This window comes from Theropithecus gelada, chromosome 11 (assembly GCF_003255815.1).
Source record: "Theropithecus gelada isolate Dixy chromosome 11, Tgel_1.0, whole genome shotgun sequence".
NCBI classification, from domain to species: domain Eukaryota; kingdom Metazoa; phylum Chordata; class Mammalia; order Primates; family Cercopithecidae; genus Theropithecus; species Theropithecus gelada.
Genome location: NC_037679.1, coordinates 56,693,077 through 56,714,749, shown reverse-complemented (window position 1 = coordinate 56,714,749; position 21,673 = coordinate 56,693,077). Strand labels below are relative to the sequence as shown.

The window sequence follows — 21,673 nt, the reverse complement described above, 5'->3', positions numbered from 1 at the left end:
AGGTGGTCCGCCTGGTTATACTGGCATTCTGCACTATACCATATTCTTACTTGTCGAACTGTTTCCCTGGATTGAATATAAGCACAACATCTGATGAGAGTCAATGTATGTCTCCTATTTCCATTACGTAAGTATATACCTTCTAGATGACTTCCTCACCACTTGAAAGTTACACCATTCTCAATATTTTTTAAAATTAAAATTAAAAGCTGCTAACACAAAACTATTTCTGTAAATGTCACCAAATGGAATTTCTTTTAAAGATCAACAGCATCATCATACAACATGCCTAAAAATGGAATGGTATTATTCGTGCGTCACTTACAGCCTTTCACATATTAAGTCCGCAGCCAACTAACAAAACAGAGGACTCCAGGAGCTTTTTAAAAAAATCTTTTAACCAAAGTGAGCTATGAATTTAGCATAAAAGTATCTTCTTTATGCTTGTATGTTCAAATTAATATGCAATGTCCCCAAATTTGCATAATATGAATTCAAGAGGAAGCCAAAGGATTTATCTTCACAGTGACAAAACAAGCCGTTAATACAGAGGAAGAAAATCTTCAACCAACTCAACTGATGGAGACTGTACTGAGAAAACTGGCTGATTAAATATTTCCCTTTCCAACTGCATGTTGTGTGTTCTTGTGGCAAATCACAGAGGCTAAATATTGTTCTCCATTTGCTACTCTCATTGTGCACCCAGGTGGCAGCGAGATACCAACAATTACACACTGTAGCTAAGTGCCAAGGTTCATGTCGGAAATTAGTGTCAAAATGAAAGCACCATAGAAAGTTAGGGTTAAAGGGGAGCCCAGCTCATCCTCTGCATTTTACCGACGTCAACACAGCATGTGATAAGCATTTGGAGCACAGTTCGTTTCTGGAACTCTCATGGACTGTTCAGCTACTACTACTACTACAAGACAGACTGTGGAAATATCTCTTGTTTCTTAAAAGCAGGACAACTCAAAGCCTTATGGCCAAAGCTTTATGCTCACTTGTCTCCACTAGCAGGTAGGAATTCTCAAAAACGGGGCTGCCTCAGCAGGGTCCTCCTATATAAGTTCATTCACTGGTTTAAGAAGCAACTTTTCTAGCTTGCTTCACCCAGGAAAATTAGCACACGCTACACATATATTATGCAAAAGTAATGCCTCCTTGAAGGAAGCCCTATCTATGTTTATATCTATGTACATTAATCTGGCTCTTACAGCCAGTAAAACAGCCTTACAGCAGAGGTCAGATGTAGTAGTTGATTTTTTTTAATATCCACATGGATTTTCCTATGAAGTAAAATTTCTATCTTAATAACTTGGTTTGAGTGTTCATAAAAATACAGACACATATCTCTCTTAAGATTTCAAGGCTACACCTTTGCATATAATCAAGCAAAAAAATATAATAAAATTAACCACAAGTACTGTTTATTGATACAGGAGATTTGCACTAGGAGTTTGAATGTTGAATTTGGCTTTTATTGAAAATAAAAACCCAACATGAGGTATTAGGTAATAAAACTTTATGATGGTTAAGGAAATGGCTCTTTTTTGAGGAGTGGTGGGTGGTCAGCAACTTTTATGGTACTGAAATATGTCCCAGGAAATAGAAAAATAATCATTTACAGTGTAAAACAGCAAAATCAACTTAGGGTTAACAGCATTGTAGGCCTGAATTGTGATGGAAAACACACAAACACAACACAATTGCACTTTTCCTTAGAAACACCAGAATGTCCATTCTATATCAAATGTATTAATATAGATAAAAGTGACAATCTATTCCAGGAAGAATCAAAAATGTATTGCATATATTAATATGTTCCTTAATGATATCTCTAACCCTAATATAAATATTTAAAGACATTTAAAGGCCTTAGGATATGATTTTAGGAGTATTATTTTCTCCTTCCCTGTAAGCTTTCCTCCATTGTCATTCTCTTCCTCCTCACTCCCCTTCTCCTCTTTTCCTGGCCCAAAACATGTATGAACTGCATACCCTATGTGAGGCACTATGCTAGGCAGTGGGGGCTCTTACTTCCTAGTCTTCAGGTCCTATCTTTTTAATAGTCTTTTCTTATTTCACTGCTAGGTCCCTGAACTCTTAGCCTGTATGTCAGTTGGGCACACCTACAAACATAGACATGGTAAAAAAAAAATGTGGAGGATCATTTCACCTTGAATAATCTTAGTTGTTACAAGTGCCATGTGTCAAATAATCAATGCAGATAAAAGAATTTGGGGATTTTATTTCTAAGACAGGCTTCCTCAGAGCCAGGGGCTTTGACACGGACATTGAAGGTTGGAAGTCTTTGAGAAGGCAGTGGCAGAATTATTTCAGGTGCAGGAATGGCCAGAGAAAATGCAAGACAAACTTTTTGGGGGCAATGAGCAAATCAGCCATACAGTGTAGAACATCCCTATTTAGAAATAGACAATGATACAGTTGGAAAGAAAGACTGAAGCCAAATAGTATAAGATCTAAAAAGGTTTGACATTTTAAAATTGTATCCTGTTGGCTCTGGGGAATCCCTGAATGCCGAAGAAAATAACATAATAAAAGTGTCAAGGTAGTTATGAGGCACCTGTATTCTCAGGGCATTGACTTAGGCAATAAAGTACAGGGTTTTAAAGCCTGTTCTAGCCACTGCTTTATTCTGAACATCTTGAACAAGCCTAGGACATTGTAGAGGCTCAATAATATGTGTTGAATATCAAGAAAAATTAATAGCACCGGAAGGACCTAGATTTTAAGTCATCTCAGCTGCTTGTTAGCTCTGTGACCTTGAAGAAGTTATTTAACTTCTCAAAACCTCAGTTTCCTCATCTACAAGCAGGAGTAATGATGCTACCATTCTCATAAAGTGATTGAGAAGATTAAATTAGAAAATGAAGGTAAAGGGCTTAGCACACTGTCTGACATATAGAAGGTAAATATTAGCCGTTGATAATTAGAATTAGAAATCCCTTAAAATAATATAGGAAGCCTTGGAAGGAAGCATAAAAACAATAAAACCAATTTAGTGTCTGCTGCAGAGTGGTACTGAATAATAAGGAAAATGGTATAAATTTAGACTTTCTAAATACATATCAATAAGATAACTTCTTGAAGCACATTCTGACTGTTTTACTAATATCTTCTTCTAAATTGGTGTATATATATATTTTATATACACACACACACACACACACATACACACTCTGGTTTCACTTCAGATTGTATAAATCTTTCCCTTTTTACTAAATTGGTATATATGCCTAGAATATATCTTAAGCCATTTAAAGAGTAGAAAAGAGAAATATACACTCAAAAAATAATATGGATTGTGATGTGTGATTCACTGATGATGTATAAATCACTAGTAAGATTCCCATAATCTACAAAAGCAGGAAAATATATAAAATACTGAACTAATGGTGACAAATCAAGATCCACAAGAATAGTGTCTGGCACATGATAGGCACTGAATAAACATTTGATGAATGAGTAAAGGAATAAATGAATGCTTTCTAAATCCATATGGGAGGAGATTTTTAAAATAATTCATTTGACTTCCATGTTTCCAATTTCTAGCAAACTGAATTCTTCAAATATTTTCTGGAAATTCTGCATGTTTTAAGATCTCTACAGTAAACTATGTTAAAACACTTGAGATTGTGATAATTAACTACAAATCATATGTTCCTGACCACTGTGTGTTACCTTGTCTCTCTCTAAGGAAACTACTAGCCTACTAGTATACTTCAGTAACTGCATTTGAACTACGAGCTCAATTGTCAGAAAAACACAGGACATTCACAGACTTATAAATCACAAGCATGCTGTGCTTAAATAATGTCAAGTAACATAAAAGGCATGAATGCATGGCTTAGAGATATTAGTAAGGATGCAAAAAGGTTTTGTACAATATACAGTATAGTATTATAGGATCATAAAGTCTAGCAACTTTAGAAGGATTAAGGGACATAACGAGCCTATATAGCCCTTCTCTTGGAAAAGAGATTATAAACACAGTTAAGCAAATACGATGCTCACATTTTAAAATCTGAATAAATTATTAGTGAGTCCTAGAGTGTGTAATTAAGCTTTCTAGGATAACTTTTTCTTAAATCATTCTGCTAGCATTTAAGCAACAGCTATCCAACTGATAGCGAAACAAATGAAAATTTGCTGTTGGATTACAAAGATGATTACATACAAAACCTGTAGATAAAGCTTTACCATGTATCCTTGCCAACAAGGTAGAACAGTAACTTGGAGTGATATTTTTACTAGCTATCTAAGAGGGCCCCTCCCTGACAGTGCATTCTGTATAATAAATTTCCTAGATGATGCTCTGTTTTGTGGAAAATAAACCAAGATAGCTGAAGAAAAGATTTTATTGAATTGCACAAATAACCGGCTACTACTAAGAAAATCCATATCCTAATATCAATCCAGTGGACAAAGCAAAGCCAACTCTTTTAGCACTTCATACACAATTTCTAATGAACCAAGTTTTAGCCTTTCCCCCACCTCACCCAAATTCAGGCAAATGGGTCAGATAAATAGCTTCAAAGTCAATACACCTTTCTAGGTGACAGATAAGAATAATGGCACAGCACAAAGACAAAGGCAGAATTATAGTAGGCAGAAAGGAACTATAAGTAAGTATTATAATAGCTGATCTGTAATAGTGGTATTTGAAAAGGAACATAATGACAAAAAGAAAGCAAACTTGGAGAAATGTAGTAAACATATCAGGAGAGAATAATGTAATCAGATGCCAGAGCTTAATTTTACTTCTATAAAAAATTACACTAATGGTGTGTTAATTCAGCAGTATTATATTCTGACTAATTATTTACTATAATCAAGTTAAATTGTATAAAAATTTGTCTAATTAGCATTTAGAACAAAGCAGTCTGGAAGCTATTGGCTTTGTGTAACTTGCACAGAAAAATTGATGTAAGGATTTCATTTTGACTTACATGAAAATTGATCTAATATGTCATAACTTTAGCTCCCAAAAGATTTGATTCTTTAAAAGCTATGTGATTAACTTTACTTATGTGTATATCTCCTGAAAGAATTGAGGTGCAAAGATGTTCCTGGTAACATTAGCTGTAATCTTATTAAGTTTATATCTCTGCACTTACCTATTTAATAAAGATAACTATAACAACAGCATATTTACATACTTTTTTATTTCTTAATCCAATTTTAAATTTTAAAGTATATATGACATCTGGCAAACAAAGTAAAACTAAGCAAAGTAAAATCACTCAGCATTTATTCCTTCTTTCCTTTTTCTTTTCTCAGCTTTCTCTGACTTGCATGCCTCTTTGTTTTTTCTCCTTAAACTACAAACTATCGTATCAAATATTCTTCCCTTTAAGACACTCCTAATTCTCCTAAGGAAGTGTCGAATTAAAGTAGGCGCAATCTGGAAATACTCACTGTTTTATCTCAAGAGTTCAATGCAATTGCTTCATCTGAGATAAATGCATGAAGGCTTTTCTGAAATAACTTTTACATAAGGATAAAATGATTTCTATACAAGAAACAATTACCAGCCAACATTATTATCACCACAAAATTGTAAGCTAGAATGAGCAATAAAAACATTGTATTTGGAACAAGATATTAGAGAATAGCTATTAAAACATTTTACTCAATTTCTATTACACCTTAAAATGAAAGTCATCAAAATGTCATTACAGGCCTTTTCCCCAGATTCTTCAGAGAGTGAATTTAATCATTTCAGGAAATTGAGCACTATCCACCATTCACTTAAATCCTTTGAAATAACAGCAAAGCAAAACACAATGTGAAATTTATAAGACACTTTATATTAAAATGTGTTCATATACATACATAGATACATACTGAGGAGTACTTGTCTCTGAATACCTAAAATTAATTCTTGGGAAATTAACCACTTATATAAAATATTACCTTCAAGAGGACTTGAAGTAAGAAACCCAAGTAAAGGAGCCTCAAGTTGAGCTCTATAAAATCCCAGAGTTAATAAAGCACTAACATATCAGGGTTTTTTTTTTAATATCTTCAAAAATCAATTATTTGGAAATTACTTCAAGCCACAATTATTACTTGTATACCGAAGCATGGAATTTTTGCTGCTGCTCTACTAAAGAAAGCTAAACATTGGTTGAATAAGTGCGATTACAATAATATAGGCATGGTTATTGGCTCCTTTAGAAAACTGGTACTTCATAAAGAATTTTCAAGCCAGAAGAGACCTTTTGACATCACCTAACCCTGGTTCTTAATTTACTAGTTCTAGAAATAAAATCCACATAACATAAGTATTAATTTTATTGATCTCCAAAATGATCATTTTCTCTAAAGAAATGAAAAGCTGCTTATTTTCAAGGCTGAAGGGAAACATAGGGAGCACCTGATTGCATTTTATCACCAAAGTTAGCCAATCTTCAGAAAATGACTAACAATCAAATTTTCTAAGCTCTTCTCTTTAAACCTTTAATGTTAAAAAAGTCAAATTTTAAATAATTATATTTAGAGAGCAGTTTTCTAATGCTACTGGCAAGAAGTAGAGGAAATGTTTTGAAAATTGCACTTTTAAAAATGTTGAATGTTTACCTTTTGATTTGAGGAGGATGTCACTTCTCATGGAACCCATTTTCCTGAAGATATTCAGCGCTGGCCGATTTAGAATAAAACTATTAGCATATTACTTTAAAAAATAAAAAATAAAAATAAAAAACTTTACTACAAAGCCACAATCTCACTCGGAAGGAAGCTGATGGTGCTTATAAGCAATAAATGCCTTTCCTGATACCTATTTTGTCATCACCATCTTATTAGCAGAGTGCATGTTTTCTGCAGCATCAATCAATTAGCCGTTTTTAAGGAAACGGGAAATGTATCAGGGCTCATCTGCTAAGCAAGGCTGTATACTCCATAGCCTCTTAATCACCACGGCTCCTTTCTAACAAGGTTCTAGAAGACAAGGAAGCCTAGAGACCATTAAGTAGCACACCAGCAGAATATTCCCAGGAGTCACCAATATTGGATACAACTTTCCCCCAAAGAACCAGCCTGCGACTGAAGGCGACAGAGCCGCCTGTAGCAGAGCCACAGCACATCTGCCAGCTTGTGCCTTAGCGCTTGGCAATTGCAAAGCAGAGCCCAATACCATCAGACAAACTATTCCTGACTTCTTACTCCCCCAGCAGAATCCAGGCACTTGGAGAGAGCCTGATGGTTTCACAGGCACCCCAACTAGAGAGAAGGTAAGGAAATGGAAGGCTCACCCTTTCATAGTCAATCCACCTAGAGCTGCATCATTCGAATCACAAATGAAATGCTAATGTACAAGAAAATGAATGCCAATTTCCTCCACTTTGCTCCAAGTTTCAGTGGCCCCTCCACAATAAAAGATAGCTGTTTGTGGAGGCTGCCTTGTTCCATACCATTAACTCGGAACAAAACATATTTTTAGTGGGACAGCAGTGTTTACTTGTAAGAACTGATGAATTGCTCGGCACCATTTATCACTTGCAGACAAAGACGTTCAGCCACAATTTTGGACATAAATCAAGGTACATGCTCCTCAATAAAAAAAAGACTGCTAAGTCCCCAAAACCACGGAGATTGAGGTCAGACTGGCCATAGCAACCACGAACAGGACTTGGGCCTCCAGAAGGACCTAGCAACCGATAAATGAGTTCAGATCTCTTTTCATCTCCACTGGTGTGAAAGCCAAAATTAAAAAGATTAGATCACCCTGCACCCATTACAAAAGGCGCCACAATGAAAAAGTCATTTCCAGCCTTTGAATCACATCAAATAAATAACATTCATCCCTGCTATAATGAACAACTTTCAAAGTAAATTGAATCTCCATAGTACTGCTTTCCCTGGCTGAACAGTATTTACATAACAATATATCACAGGAAACTCCGAATGGGTCTTATAAATGGGGACCTGGGGATAAAAAACATCTTTAGCCCCGATTACTGTATATTCAGACTGCTTTTCGGTCCCCCTCATTTAAACAATGTGTTGTATCAGGAACATAAACAATGTTTTTAAATTGTGGGAAATGAAAGTTTTTGGTACATTTTCAAATGTCTGCACTCATCCCAATAGATCCCCTTTTGTGGGGCACTGAGAACATAAAAATCACTTAACCTCCTAAATCGATGTCCTGGACTCATTTTTGTGACAAAGAATTCTCATCTATGTGTACACTTGCTTCTTTGTTCATGCCAGCAATGTTTCACCCTAAATATCTGCTGAGTTTCTTTGTATCACTTAAAATGAAAACACATTTGCAGATTTCTTTTTAGCGTGCTACTCATTCATTATTTCTTATTTCCTCGAAAGTATAAGATATTCTCCATTGCCATAACAATAATGTCTATTAAGTTTTAGTAATATGTCTACACAAAGTGTTCATCCTCTACAGTCTAATTTTGAGTCAATTTCTCCTCGTCACTAAAAAAAAAAAACCGACTAATTTCCAAAAACATAGAGGTTTCTATAAACTATTGTACATTTCATATATATTTCAAATGGAGTATATTCTAAATAAGACAGTTAAATCTATGTTGAAAACATACCATCATAATCTTATCTTTTTATGGCAGCTCACGTAGATATTACTATTTGAACTCCACAGGGACTCTCATTAATTTTTGAAACTCTCTGACCTCAGTACAGTTGAGTGTAAAAATAATTACAAATTAAGAATGAAAGAGCATCCCTTGAATTCTGCATGGCCATATGCTGCTCTACGTTGCACAAAACATTGCTAACTATCATCAAACAGAATTTTTTTCCAGATATAAATTTAAACAGCATGCTGAATATCACCAGACAGACACAAAAAGCAGCTCACCCTTCCACTCAGCTCCGCTCACACTTCACCTCCGACGATTCCAGTAACACAAAGCCCCGAGAACACAGGTTTGCAGGCAAGTGACAGCACAGATGATACCCTCACAAAAATATTTTCCTATCCAGAGTCACTTTCTATCTCAATGTTGCAGACACAAACTGCAGAAATACAAGAATCAGGGCGTAAATGTTTTCTTACCTAAAACTTGTCTGAAGGACGGTCTTGTTATTGTAGTCACCTCCGGTGCCCCCTCTCGCCATCGCGGAAATCGGCTCCACTATATGTACTGCTCTGTGCCTCAGTTACAGCTGTGACACTCATCTGCCTGCACAGAACCTATGAGGGGAAATGAGAGAAAGAGAGAGAGAGGATTTGTGCTTGTGTATATGTGTGCTTGAGTATGTGTGTGTGTGCGCGTCCCTGTGTGTGTGTGTTTGAGAGAGAGAGAGAGAGAGAGAGAGAGAGAGAGAGAGACTGCTGACTTGAGACTAAGAACCTAAAACCTCCAGCCAAGTCAAGCCTGAACAAAAATGATCAAAGCTCTGTCCTTCATCAAGAGAGTAGACAGATATTTTGTTCTCCTCCACTGAAAAGTGGGACTGTCATTGGGGATTCTCACCAGGAAAGTGCAGACAGCGGCAGACCTTCTCCAGAGTGCTAGTGCTGCCCAGCAGTCCGTGCGGAATACAGGTACCTATTGTTCCAGAGACAGATATGTAGCCAGCCAGTCAGACTCTGACAGATCTCAGCAAACCAGCGAGCCTGCCTTCATTTTAACTCCTTATTTACTAGTGCTTTTTGGTCAAATGCAAGGTCTTCTCATCACCCCTGAGAAATAAATGGAGATGATACAGATAAACTCACAGCAGAAACTAATCCTGTATCTTTTACAAAGAGGGACTTTTTTGCTATTGAAACGCTGAATTTGATGCAAATATCTTATTTTTCTGGGAAGAAATGAAGCATTAGGTTACATGAGCAAGACTTAGCAAGTATAGGAAAACCTTGATATTCAAGATGAACAGTGCAGCCGATTTAAAAAGAGAGAAATAAGGGTTGCTCAAAACATCCCAAGTGTAAATATATATACTCCAACACAAACAGGGCGAATAAAGCCAAGGGGTCCTATCCTTTTGCAAAGGGGTGTGGCACATTGAAAACCTGCAAAAAAAAAAAAAAAAAAAAAAAGCCACCCCAGTAGACCTATTTCCCTAGAGGCTAGAGTCTTTGGCGTCTCTTTTTTAGATCCCACTGCTTTCTCAAGCACCCCAAAACACCTCCCACCCGCAGTACTGCTCCAGTGTCTGAATTATACCTAAGGCAGTGAAACAAAATTAGGGAAGGTCAGAGAAAAATAACTTACTCTACATTCTCCCCGATGGATTCTGAAACCCAGAAGGTACATTTGATTCTTTAAATTCCTGGACCTTAATAGATTCCAGTAGGTTTCTAACTTTTATCTTTGTGTATTAATTGATTGATTTTCTTTTAAGGAGTTAAAGAAGACAAAATACCTTGCATTTGATTGTTTAGCAATACTAGAACACAAGGAATAGAAAAACGAAAAGTAGCTTGTCATTTAGTTAAAATAAGAGATGGAACTCTCCTTCCCCAGAAGACTTTATATACAAGGTCTTTGAATTTTTTTTGAATAAACATCAGTTCTCATTAATTGCTACCATTCACCCAAGAAACATATTCTGATATAGTAGGTGTGCTGCATAGTGTAGAAAATGGTTATGAAACTCCTTTGTAAAATCCACACTCAGGCATCACTTAACAAAGCCAGAGGGTAAATCCTCAGTACAATAGGGGGAGGTTTAGCCATGCATGGCTGTTAATGGTAATGAGACGTGTAGAACATATCTGTGCACTGCCAAACAGCTCCTTCTAAATATCTAGTGTTTGTATTCTTTATTTTTTAGAAAGAAATTAATAAGAGATTGCATGATGTTTCAAAACTCCGCACGCACAAAAAAAACAACCTAGAAAATACAGTTACCTCCTTTCACATTGTCTCTTGTCCTAATCCCAGCATTTTAAAAACATTTCAGGTCATGCTAATTTAGCTAGGACTGAGCAATTAATATAGCCTTTAGAAATGCTTTCAGAAGTCAAAATTGCTTAACTTGGTGACTTCTGAAAAAGCTGCCTTGTGGTTTCTACTCAGGGAGAGCTTCTATTATGTTCAGAAGGGAAAAGACGTCAAAAGACTGCCTGAATGATGAGAAAAGTATACGAGGTTTCTGACTAAACTCATCATAACCTATAAGCCAAGAACAAAACAAGAGAATCTTGTAGCCTGCTTCTTCTAAGTGGCGTGAACTGATGATTTTCAAGCCCATTTTAAAGAACATGTATATCTTTGTAAGGTCAAAGGACAACCTTATTTCACATTACTATCTTAAGAGCAAAATAGCAGAAGCCCATTCAGTGAAAGAAAGTAGGATAGATTATGGGTAGGTACACATATAGAACAGAGCTGAATCTCAGTGGAGGTGACAGCTTCCATGCAAGGCCCCCATGACTGACTAACGTTGCAGTTTGAAAGAGGCATCTAAGCGCTCACTCCTAAGCATGTGATAAGACTTAGGTGTAAGTACATTTAATTAGAGCATTACCCAGGACCTATCCAGATGTTATTACCATTTATGTTTTTTTTTTTTCCTTTTGATCTCTTTATCCCACTTCTGTTGTCTTCAGAAAGCCAAGCTTGGTAAGCCAAACAAATTTTAAATATTCAGCTCTTAACATGTTTGAATACAGACAGTTCTCACAGTCAGCGTCCATTATTTTCTAGAGGTGTATACAGAGGATTATCACCATTAATGAGAATCATGGGCACATGTAAATAAAACACAGAGACACCATAAAGAGTGTAGATATGTGTGTGTGTATAAAGAAGTATCATACTTGTGCAAAATACATGTTATATGCTTCATGAATATGCAAAAGCATCATTTCTTTCTCAATAAAATTTTTTGTGAAGTCCCTACTAAAATATCTGTCCCTAGAACACCCCTGAGGTCCATTATATAGCTCTGAGTTTACAATTCACACTTCAGTCCCTAATTTGCCAAATAATTCATGTCAAGCAAGAGTCCAACATGAAATGTCAACTGTTTCTTGAAAGAAAACAAACCATAACTATTGCATGTTCTAGGATTTTAAGAAATAAACATTTGAGGATTAGAGGCACCACTCACTAATAGTAGTAAGGGACAGGCTAATGCTCCTGAGAGTCCATTGGGTATCTATCCCTTTTCATCCACATCACTTGATTTGAGAGACTTGAAATTAGGTTTCCCAGAGAAAAAAATGTGAAAGGAAAACAGAATCTCTTCTTTATATTACAGAACGTTCCAATTTTTATAATATTCCCCAGGACATGCTCCAGCCACATTCTGTTATTCATTCACACAGTAAACTTCATGCTGACATAACTTCTGAGAGAATCTCTGGGAATGCTAAAAGTAACCAAATTCTACCAAAGTTAAAAATCATCTCTCCACCAAATTAAACATTATCTAAGTTTCTCCATGCAGTTATTAAATACATAGAAGATCACCTCTGTGCATAATCTACAAATGGCTTAGATTACATATTAAAATTCTAATTAAAAGTCTTCATCTTATCTCAGTTGGCCAATTTGAGATTAGAAAGCAAATACAGGTTTGGCATGGAAGCTCACGCGGAATCAAGATTTCTGATGATCGCAACTTAGAAATTAGTGGCAGTGTTACAGAGTATTGCTAATAGAAATAAAATATTCCAAAACTATGAACAACTTCTGAGATCCTCCTTAGATGGTGAGTATAGAGTGACATGAAGAGATTCCCTGGTAACTTCTATTCCATAGGAATGTACTTGTTTGAGAGTTGGAGAAAGACATGAGAGATGAAATTTCTGCGAGTGTGAGAGGAAATTATGCCTATTATTACATTCGAAATTGAAATATTGAAAAATTCGATCATGTAATTTGACTGACTAGAAAACATATTATGCAATACAAACTAAGGCTTTTCAATATTTAAGATCCAGGTTAGAAGAAACATTAGATTTCCACTTAATCCATAACTAAGTGAAAACAGTATTTCTGAGAATGATGTTCTAAAAAGTCATGGAACATTTAATGGAAAATATTAAGAATTACTTCATACTATCTATGTGTTTACAACATTTTATAGTATGACCATTTGATAATTAGCCGAAGGAAAGATATGTGTTTTCCCTAACAATCCTCTCACTGCAAAGCAATAACACATTTTACAAAGTCTACCTCATCACTTCCTGATACATAGTTTAAATTAGATAAATTTGTTTCAGAAAAGCTCAATGAAGTATTTTACTCATTAATTAGTAAGCAAGCAGACATTTAGAAGTAACAGTGGTGTATTTTGCCTTCTTTATTCAAAGGTAGCTGCTGGAAGTCAACTCTAAGAACATGCACACGGAGACCAGAATGTGAACATTTTGAATGGTAACAAAGGGAAAGGACGTGTATTGCTGCGTATGAAAATGAAACAATATGTTTTCCATAAATGTTTCTATAAATGCGCTCTTTTTTTTTTTTTTTTTTTTTTGAGACGGAGTCTCGCTGTGTCGCCCAGGCTGGAGTGCGTGGCGCGATCTCGGCTCACTGCAAGCTCCGCCTCCCGGGTTCACGCCATTCTCCCGCCTCAGCCTCCGAGTAGCTGGGACTACAGGCGCCCGCCACCACGCCCGGCTAGTTTTTTGTATTTTTAGTAGAGACGGGGTTTCACCATGTTAGCCAGGATGGTCTCGATCTCCTGACCTCGTGATCCACCCGTCTCGGCCTCCCAAAGTGCTGGGATTACAGGCTTAGTCTGGGGCTTACATCACAATGAAAAAAAAAATGTCCATGTAGCTGATTGATGAGAGTTGATATTTAACACACAAGCATTTCATAGAAGTTGGGAAACTCCCAAAAGGAACTGGGCAGACAAAAAGTAGTGAAGATTTTCCTACATTTATTTTGTACCGCATTTTTGAAAAATCTCAGAATATTCCAGAATATGCATATTTTCTTCAAGAATTGCCATTCTAGAAATTTTTCTTACAAAACATATGTTATTATTCTACATCCCATTCTTTAAGTGACACAGGACCTACCCAGCTTCTCCAACAGCTGACTGCAGAGCTGCACAGCAATTGGTAGAGTATTATTCTGAGATAGGTAGAGCATCACATGAAAGTGCTCATCTCCCTTCCTTCTGTCATGTGGAGCCTTCTCCATCCAAATCTTCTGATAAAAGTCAGGATAAAGCATGATTTATTAACACGGTAAAGTCCTTATACTCCTGACCTAAAATGTTACTGGACCTTTCCCTAGCTATTGCTATTTAAGGAAGTCTTTAAAAAACAATTTAATTTCCTTCCACCTAGTCAAGTTTTTCTCCACAGATAATTGGCTTTCATTATATGCACACACACACACACAAAAATCAGTGAAGTCAGTATGTATGAGGCATTTAAATATTTTCAAATTAAAGTATGCCTGTATTTATGTTAGGGTACCCAAACACACACTTCAGTTTGATTCTGTATAACTGATCTTATAACGTATGAGAAAGCACTGTGGAAATGCTAAAGGCTACACAGCCAAGTTAGTCATTAATAGTAGCAGAAGTCCAAATAAGTCAGTATTGCAGATGGCATATTTTTTTATTTTAAACAAGCACCTCATTGAAAAGCAATAGAGTCCCCTTGCTAATTTTACTGAAGTTTTGCATGCTTACTATTAGAACACTCTAGTTTTATTTTCTGATTTTTTTCTAATATCATTTACACAACAGCCCTTTTGGGATTTATAGAACTTATCTCCAATATTATTGTCATCAAAAGTGTGTTTGAGATGCTAGTGCAGAATTGCTAATTGTTCATAAGTACCTTGAAACATTAGATTAGCAATGTTTATAATTATCTAAATATAGCATGACCATATGAAATCAATTACTATGCATATCAATCTTTGACATTTTAATGCATTACAACTGTCATACAGTTTCCATAAACTTTTGTACAAAGCCAGAATTTCTATTGCCTGAAAATCGAATGAAGTAGTATTTGATTGTAAACATTGGAGAAATAAGCATAGTAGCATATGCAATGCTGAAACTGGTCTACTTACTTGAATATTCATCTGCTCTAAATTTAGACTCTATCCTTCAATGTGAAGAATTTCACATTGGAGAAATTTTCAGTGTCCTCTTGATCCCACAGTCTCTCTTCTATAGGTGAACTCTTATCAAATAAAAAGAGCCCCATCTGAATAATAATACAACTCTTTTATAAAAGTCACTTAACTTCTGAGAACTGACCGATATTCTGAAATGCCTTCCTGACACAGGTGTCTGTTCTGGTCATTGTCAGATTTGATTCATTGGAGCTTATGTAGTCAAAATTGTTTTCATTTTTTCCTCCTGGAGCCCAAGGTGGTGAAGTGGGAATGGCTTCTCAGTAATATTTATTTGCTTTCCGATTGGAAGGCGAGAGTTAGCATTTTTCAATTCAAGATCAAAGACAGACATGTCCATGGGACAAAACACAGTTTTCTGGTTAAACTTGGGTCTGATATTTGCTCCATTTCTGAATGACACAAAATAAGACAAAACAACAAAACACAGGGCATAACATTTTGGTGTGTTTGATTCCAGCAAGTCACTGTGACTTAAAAGAAAAAGTCAATCAAATGAGAAAAGAAAGGAAACATTCTAAGCAAATTAGTTTCTTCTCTCCGTCCCACCACATCCCCTGAGCCCCGAGACCTGACTGCCGACCAGGCTTTTCCTCCTGTTGAATAGTCACTGTTTCTGAACCGACAGCACTCAATGAAGCTAAGGTCAGGCTATATCGAGTTGGCATTTGCAGTGATAACAAATCAGAAATGATAGCATCATAGAGATTTATGAATTTTTTACCCCTGCAGTCACAAACATCAGACGTTTACTTTATAAAGAGAGCTTTTAGATCCTTCCTGCAGTTTCCATAGTGATTTCATTTTTTCCCTTTTATCACAGATTGGCTGAAGAGCTGCTACCCTTTGTGAGTTAAAAGGCTTGTGCTACCAACTGTCGATATAAAAGGTAGCTGAGGCAAAGACGCAATATATACTGCCAAAAATAATTGAAATAGAGAGAGACATGTCGGTGAAAGGTTCCAGAAGATTTTTGTTTCTGTATCAATGTGATAGTACAGGAGAAAACAATTTTGCCTGAATTCTCATAATTACTTTGAGTTGACTGTAGTTATATTTTATGCTGTGTACCATACTTATATTAAAACACTCATCATACAAAACATAATCCTTTCATAAAAGGCTTTAATATAGCTTATGCTGTTCCAAGTGTCTGGGCTTGTTAAACATCAAAGTTCATTATGAAAACATTTTCACTTCAGTTACTTTAGTTTCGGCTGCACTGTTTACTCCAACGTTTATTCTTCTTTTCTCATCTCTCAGCTTATTCAACTTTATTTTATTTTTTCTGTTAAGGAAAAGTTCACTGCATTTTAAAAATTAATCCAGACTTTCCATAACATAATAGTGAAAACTTGTGGAAAGAACTAATGCATTTCTAGCTAGCACATAAGAAAGTGAGGGTTCAGTTCTTAATTTAGTTCTACCTTGTTTTATATAGTTCTTCTTCCTATTAAAATTGAGCATTTAAATGAATTTTAAATGTTATACTGATTTTTCTTTCAATTCTCATATTATTTCATAATGTTGGCACCTGAATAATCCTGGTCATAGGCTGCTATAATCCTAAGAGAAATGTCTGCTCTCTAACTACTTATTAAATATATTGAATTCTTGTCATATGCTGCAGATGTATTACAAAGAAACTTTTAGCTCAATATGCTGTTTTAAGACTGTGGAGAAAATAACATCATTGCTAATTTCTACTACAATTTATGTTATTTATAATAGAGTCAGCCTTCCATATCTGAGGATTCCACACCTGTGGATTCAGCCAACTACAGATCAAAAATATTAAAAAATAAAAATAAAGAACAATACAATGATAGAAAAGAATACAAATAAAAACAATACAGTATGACAACTACGTACATGGGATTTACATTGTATTAGGTATTGTAAGTAATCTAGAGATGATTTAAAGTATACGGGAGGTACAAGTATATGACAAGTATATTATATTAAAATATTATGCCATTTTATTTAAGGGACTGGAGTATCCTTGAATTGAGGTATTTATCAATGGTCTTATAACTAATACTCTGTGGACACTAAGGGAAGACTGTATTAAATGACAATAAATATAAAAATAATTGTCATTTTAGAATAAAATAGTATTTCTATGAAAGTAGTTAAGATAGACACTTGACCTTTAAATAATGTGGGGTTAGGAGTGCCAACCCCTCATGAAGTCAAAAATATAGGTGTAACTTTTGAGTTACCAAAACTTAACTATCAATAGCCTACTATTGACCAAAAGACTTTCCAATAACACAAATAATTAGCATATATTTTGTATGTTTTATATGTATATAATATAATGTGTTTTTATAATAAAGTAAGCGAGAAGAAAGAAAATATTATTAAGAAAATCATAATGAAGAGAAAACGTATTTACTATTTATTAAGTGGAAGTGGATCACCATAAAGGTTTTCATACTTGTCTTCACAATGAGTAGGCTAAGGAGGTAGAAGAGGAAGGGTTGGTCATGCTATCTCGGGAGTGGCAGAAGTAGAGGAAAATCTGCATACAGATGGACTTATGCAGCTCAAACCCAAGTTGTTCAATGGTTAACTAATATATACTTATATATTATATTAAAATATTTCAATTTCTAAAAAGATATAGGTATCTATGGTCTCTACTGCATGGTTATTGCAACATACACTTTTTTCCAGCTCATATTTTTTTCTAATTTCCAAAGTACATATAGCCTAAATAGGATAGTTATTTCTGAATTTTTACTCAGTGTTAACAAAATTATGCACCACAGTAAGATTTATTCTTTTCCTTTTCATCCCACTTTCATCAGGTGAAACAAGAAATAAAATGGATTTTGAAAGAAAATATATGAATTGATTGATATGCTAAGAATTTCAAGAGTTCATGGGACAGGTAGGCATGGTATAAGGAATCCATTTTAGTTAAGCTCTTTGAGGGCCAAGGAATAGAGATTTTTTTTTTTGTTTGTTTGTTTGTTTTACTCACCTTGACAAATGGTATAGTTATGTGTAAGAAAACACAAAGTAGGCCAAGTGCAGTGACCCATGCCTGTAATCTCTGCACTTTCCAAGGCTAGGGGAGGAGAATTGCTTGAGCTCAAGAGTTCAACACCAGCCTGAGCAACATAGTGAGATCCCACCTCTATAAAAAAAAACAATTATTTAAATGAGCTGGGCATGGTGATGCATGTCTATAGTCCAAGCTACTTGGGAGGCTGAGGTGAGAGAATCACTAGAGCCCAGGAAATTGAGGCTGCAGTGAACCATGATCTCACCACTGCACTCCAGCTTGGGCAACAGAGCAAGTATCGAAAGAAAGAAGGAAGGAAGGAAGGAAGGAAGGAAGGAAGGAAGGAAGGAAGGAAGGAAGGAAAGAAGGAAGGAAGGAAGGAAGGAAGGAAGGAAAGAAAGAAAGACAACAAACATGAAGTAATAATTAGCATGGAGCTCTCACTCTAAACTATAGAATCATACTTCTGAACTGCACAGACACAGAAACAGGAGTCAAAAAAGTACTGGAGACCTGGTCTGCTAGAATTTATGGATTCAGTCATTGAACAAATTCTTAAACACATCCCATGCCAGACACTTTGGTATATGTTGGGTATATTTCCATTTGTTAACAAGAGACAGCATCCTTGCCTTCATGAGCCTTGCAGTCTAGAGAGGAAGTAGGGGGAAAAAAGAAGTAGTAAGCAAATAAGATATAATTTTATTAAATAAAATAGCAGTGTCTTCAAGACAGTCATTTATAATCTGGAACTTGAGGAATGAAGAGATGGCTGCCACACACGAACCATGTGGGAGGAGTATTTCAGACACAGTGAGATAATTCCATGTTTGAATAAATGGAGGGAGGCCAGTGTAGATGCAGCAAGGGAGCAAGGATGATGGCAGCCCCAGATTTGATTACAGAAGGTATAGACTGTGGTTCGGGTCAGTTAAGTTCTAAGCATAAGGAAATATCATTGAAAGGTTGCAAGCAAAGGAAGAATATGGTCAAGTTTTATTTTTAAGGATCATTCTGGATGGCATGTGTAAAATAGCTTGGAATAAGATGAATACAGAAATAAGGAGATAAATTAGGAAACTACCGTACAGACTCAATAAAGAGATGCCAATGGACTGGACCAGGGAAATGTTGTCAAGAGGAGACAATGAAGATGGATTTGAGTAGATAATGGAGGTAGAATTGTCAGCCTGTAGAGATGGATAGGCTGTGAGTGGGGAGTCAGAATAAAGAGCCAAGGACTCCCAGGTTGTTGCGACACAGTGGGTGGGGGTTGGGGCCACGCAGGGAGGGAAGAGGACATAGTGGGATGAGAAATACAAAGGAAAAAAATATTTATCAGGGTAGAAAGAGCAAAATTTTAGTTCTAGACTTATTCGATTTTATGCATCTATGGATATGCATCAGAGATATGATATGGGTTGGAGATACAAATCTGTGAGTTGTCGGTATATGGATAGCATTTAAAGATATTTCTTTGTTTTCCAGGAAAAATAAACCATCTAGGAAAATCCTGTGCAAAAAGAAGACAATGAATCCTAAGCTAGAGATCTGAGAAATGTCAACAATTAAAGGTCTGATAGAAGAAGGAACTGAGAAACAACCAAAAAGGTAGGAAGAAAACTAAGAAACTAGAGTGCCTCAGAAACTCAGAAAAGAGGCTATTTCAGAAAGGGGGAAATGGCCAACCATGCAAAATATTACAACGAGGTCAAGTAAGACAAGAATGGAAAATATATTTTGAATTAATTTACATGTAGTTCACTGGTGGCATTATGAAATGCTAGAGGTACAAGTTACATCATAAGGGATTGAGGGATGATTGTGAAGTAAGAAAGTAGAGCTCTCATGTTTGGACAAATCGTTGAGAAGTTTAGTAATAAAAGGAAACAGATAGTCTAAAAGCTGTTGGAAAGGTGATGAGCTCAAGGGTGGTTTTCTTAATTTTTGTCAATATTGAAGATTCTGGAATGTGTTAACAACAATGAGATTAATCCTTCAATAATGGATTAAGGAAAGAGAAAATGAGGAAAGCACTGAACTCTTTGACAAGGCAAGAAAGGAAGGGATTTAGAATGCAAGTGGGAGGATTGAGTTTTGCTAGGAGAAGAGACATTTCCCCCACCGTTAATAGGAGAGAAGATGAATAAAGAGCTAAGTAGGTGTGTAGATTTAGTGTAAGAGGAGAGTGAGTTCTTGACTGACCGTGGGCTTTCATTTTCTAAATGAAGTGTGAGCCACAGTGATCAGCTAAGAGCAAGGGGAGGAGAGAGGATGCGGAAGTTTAAAGAGAAAGTATAAAATGTGTCATCTTGAGTTAAAGAAAGATTATTCAAGACACTTGTTAAAGACAGTAAGAAAGACTTTATATAAAAAAGCATCCAAATTGGAAAGCAAGAAATCAAATTATCCTTGTTTGCAGATGACATGATCTTATATTTAGAAAACCTAAAGACTCCACCAAAAAGAAACCTCTTAGAACTGATAAACAAATTCAGTACAGTTGTAGGATACAAAATCAGCATGCAAAAATCAGTAGCATTTCTATTTCTTAACTGTAATCAATCTGAAAAGGAAATCAAGAAAACAATCCAATTTGCAACAGCTACCAAAAAAAAAAGAAAAAAAACAAAAACAAAACCCTAGGAATAAATTTAACCAAAGAAGTGAAAAATCTCTACAAGGAAGACCATAAAATGCTGAAGAAAAACACTTGAGATGTATATAAAAATGGAAAAATATTCCATGCTCATGGATTGGAAGGATTAATTTTGTTAACATGTCTACTCAAAGTGATTTACAGATTCAATACAATCCCTATTAAAATACCAATGACATTTGTCACAGAAATAGGAAAAACTCCTAAAATTTATATGAAATCACGAAAGACCCCGGATAGCTAAAGCAATCCTGACTAAAAACAGCAAAGCTGGAGGCATCACATTATCTGATGTCAAATTAGACAATGAAGGCATAGTAACCAAAATAACAATGTACTGGCATAAAAACAGACATATAGACCAATGGAACAGAATAGAGAACTCAGAAATAAGTCCACATACTTACATTCAACTTACTTTTGACAAAGGTGCCATTTTGACAAAGCTGCCATTTTACCAAAGGTGGCAAGAACATTGGGGAAAGAACAGTCTTTTTAATAAATCGTGCTGGGCAAGCTGGATCTCCATATGAAGAAGAATGGCATGAGATCTCCATTTTTCACAATATACAAAAATCAACTCAAAATGGATTAAAAACTTAAAGTAAGACCTGAAGCTATGCAAGTACTAGATAAAAACATTGGGGAAATGGTAAAGACATTCGTCTGGGGAAATATTTTTTTTGGGGGTAAGATATTGAAAGGACAGGAAACAAAAGCAAAAAATAGACAAATGGGATTAAATAAAGCTGAAAAGATTCTGCATAGAAAGGAAACAATCAACGAAGTGAAAAGACAACCTACAGACTGGGAGAAAATATTTGCAAACTATCCATCTGACCATCTGACAAGGAATTAATGATCAGAATATATAAGAAATGCGGACAATTCAATAGCAAAAAAAAAAAAAAAAAAATC

At 35.6% G+C, this 21,673-nt stretch overlaps 1 long non-coding RNA gene across 1 annotated transcript in view; it reads right to left on the bottom strand.

Annotated features, from left to right (window-relative positions):
• LOC112634820 overlaps positions 1-7,329 on the bottom strand; it is a 66,547-nt gene extending 59,218 nt beyond the window's left edge. Inside the window, exons 1-2 of the long non-coding RNA XR_003121829.1 lie at positions 7,278-7,329; positions 6,604-6,663 (exon numbers count right to left, since the gene is read on the bottom strand). This is a non-coding gene — a long non-coding RNA (uncharacterized LOC112634820). The remainder of the gene's footprint in view (positions 1-6,603; positions 6,664-7,277) is intronic.
• Positions 7,330-21,673: the final 14,344 nt, after the last annotated feature.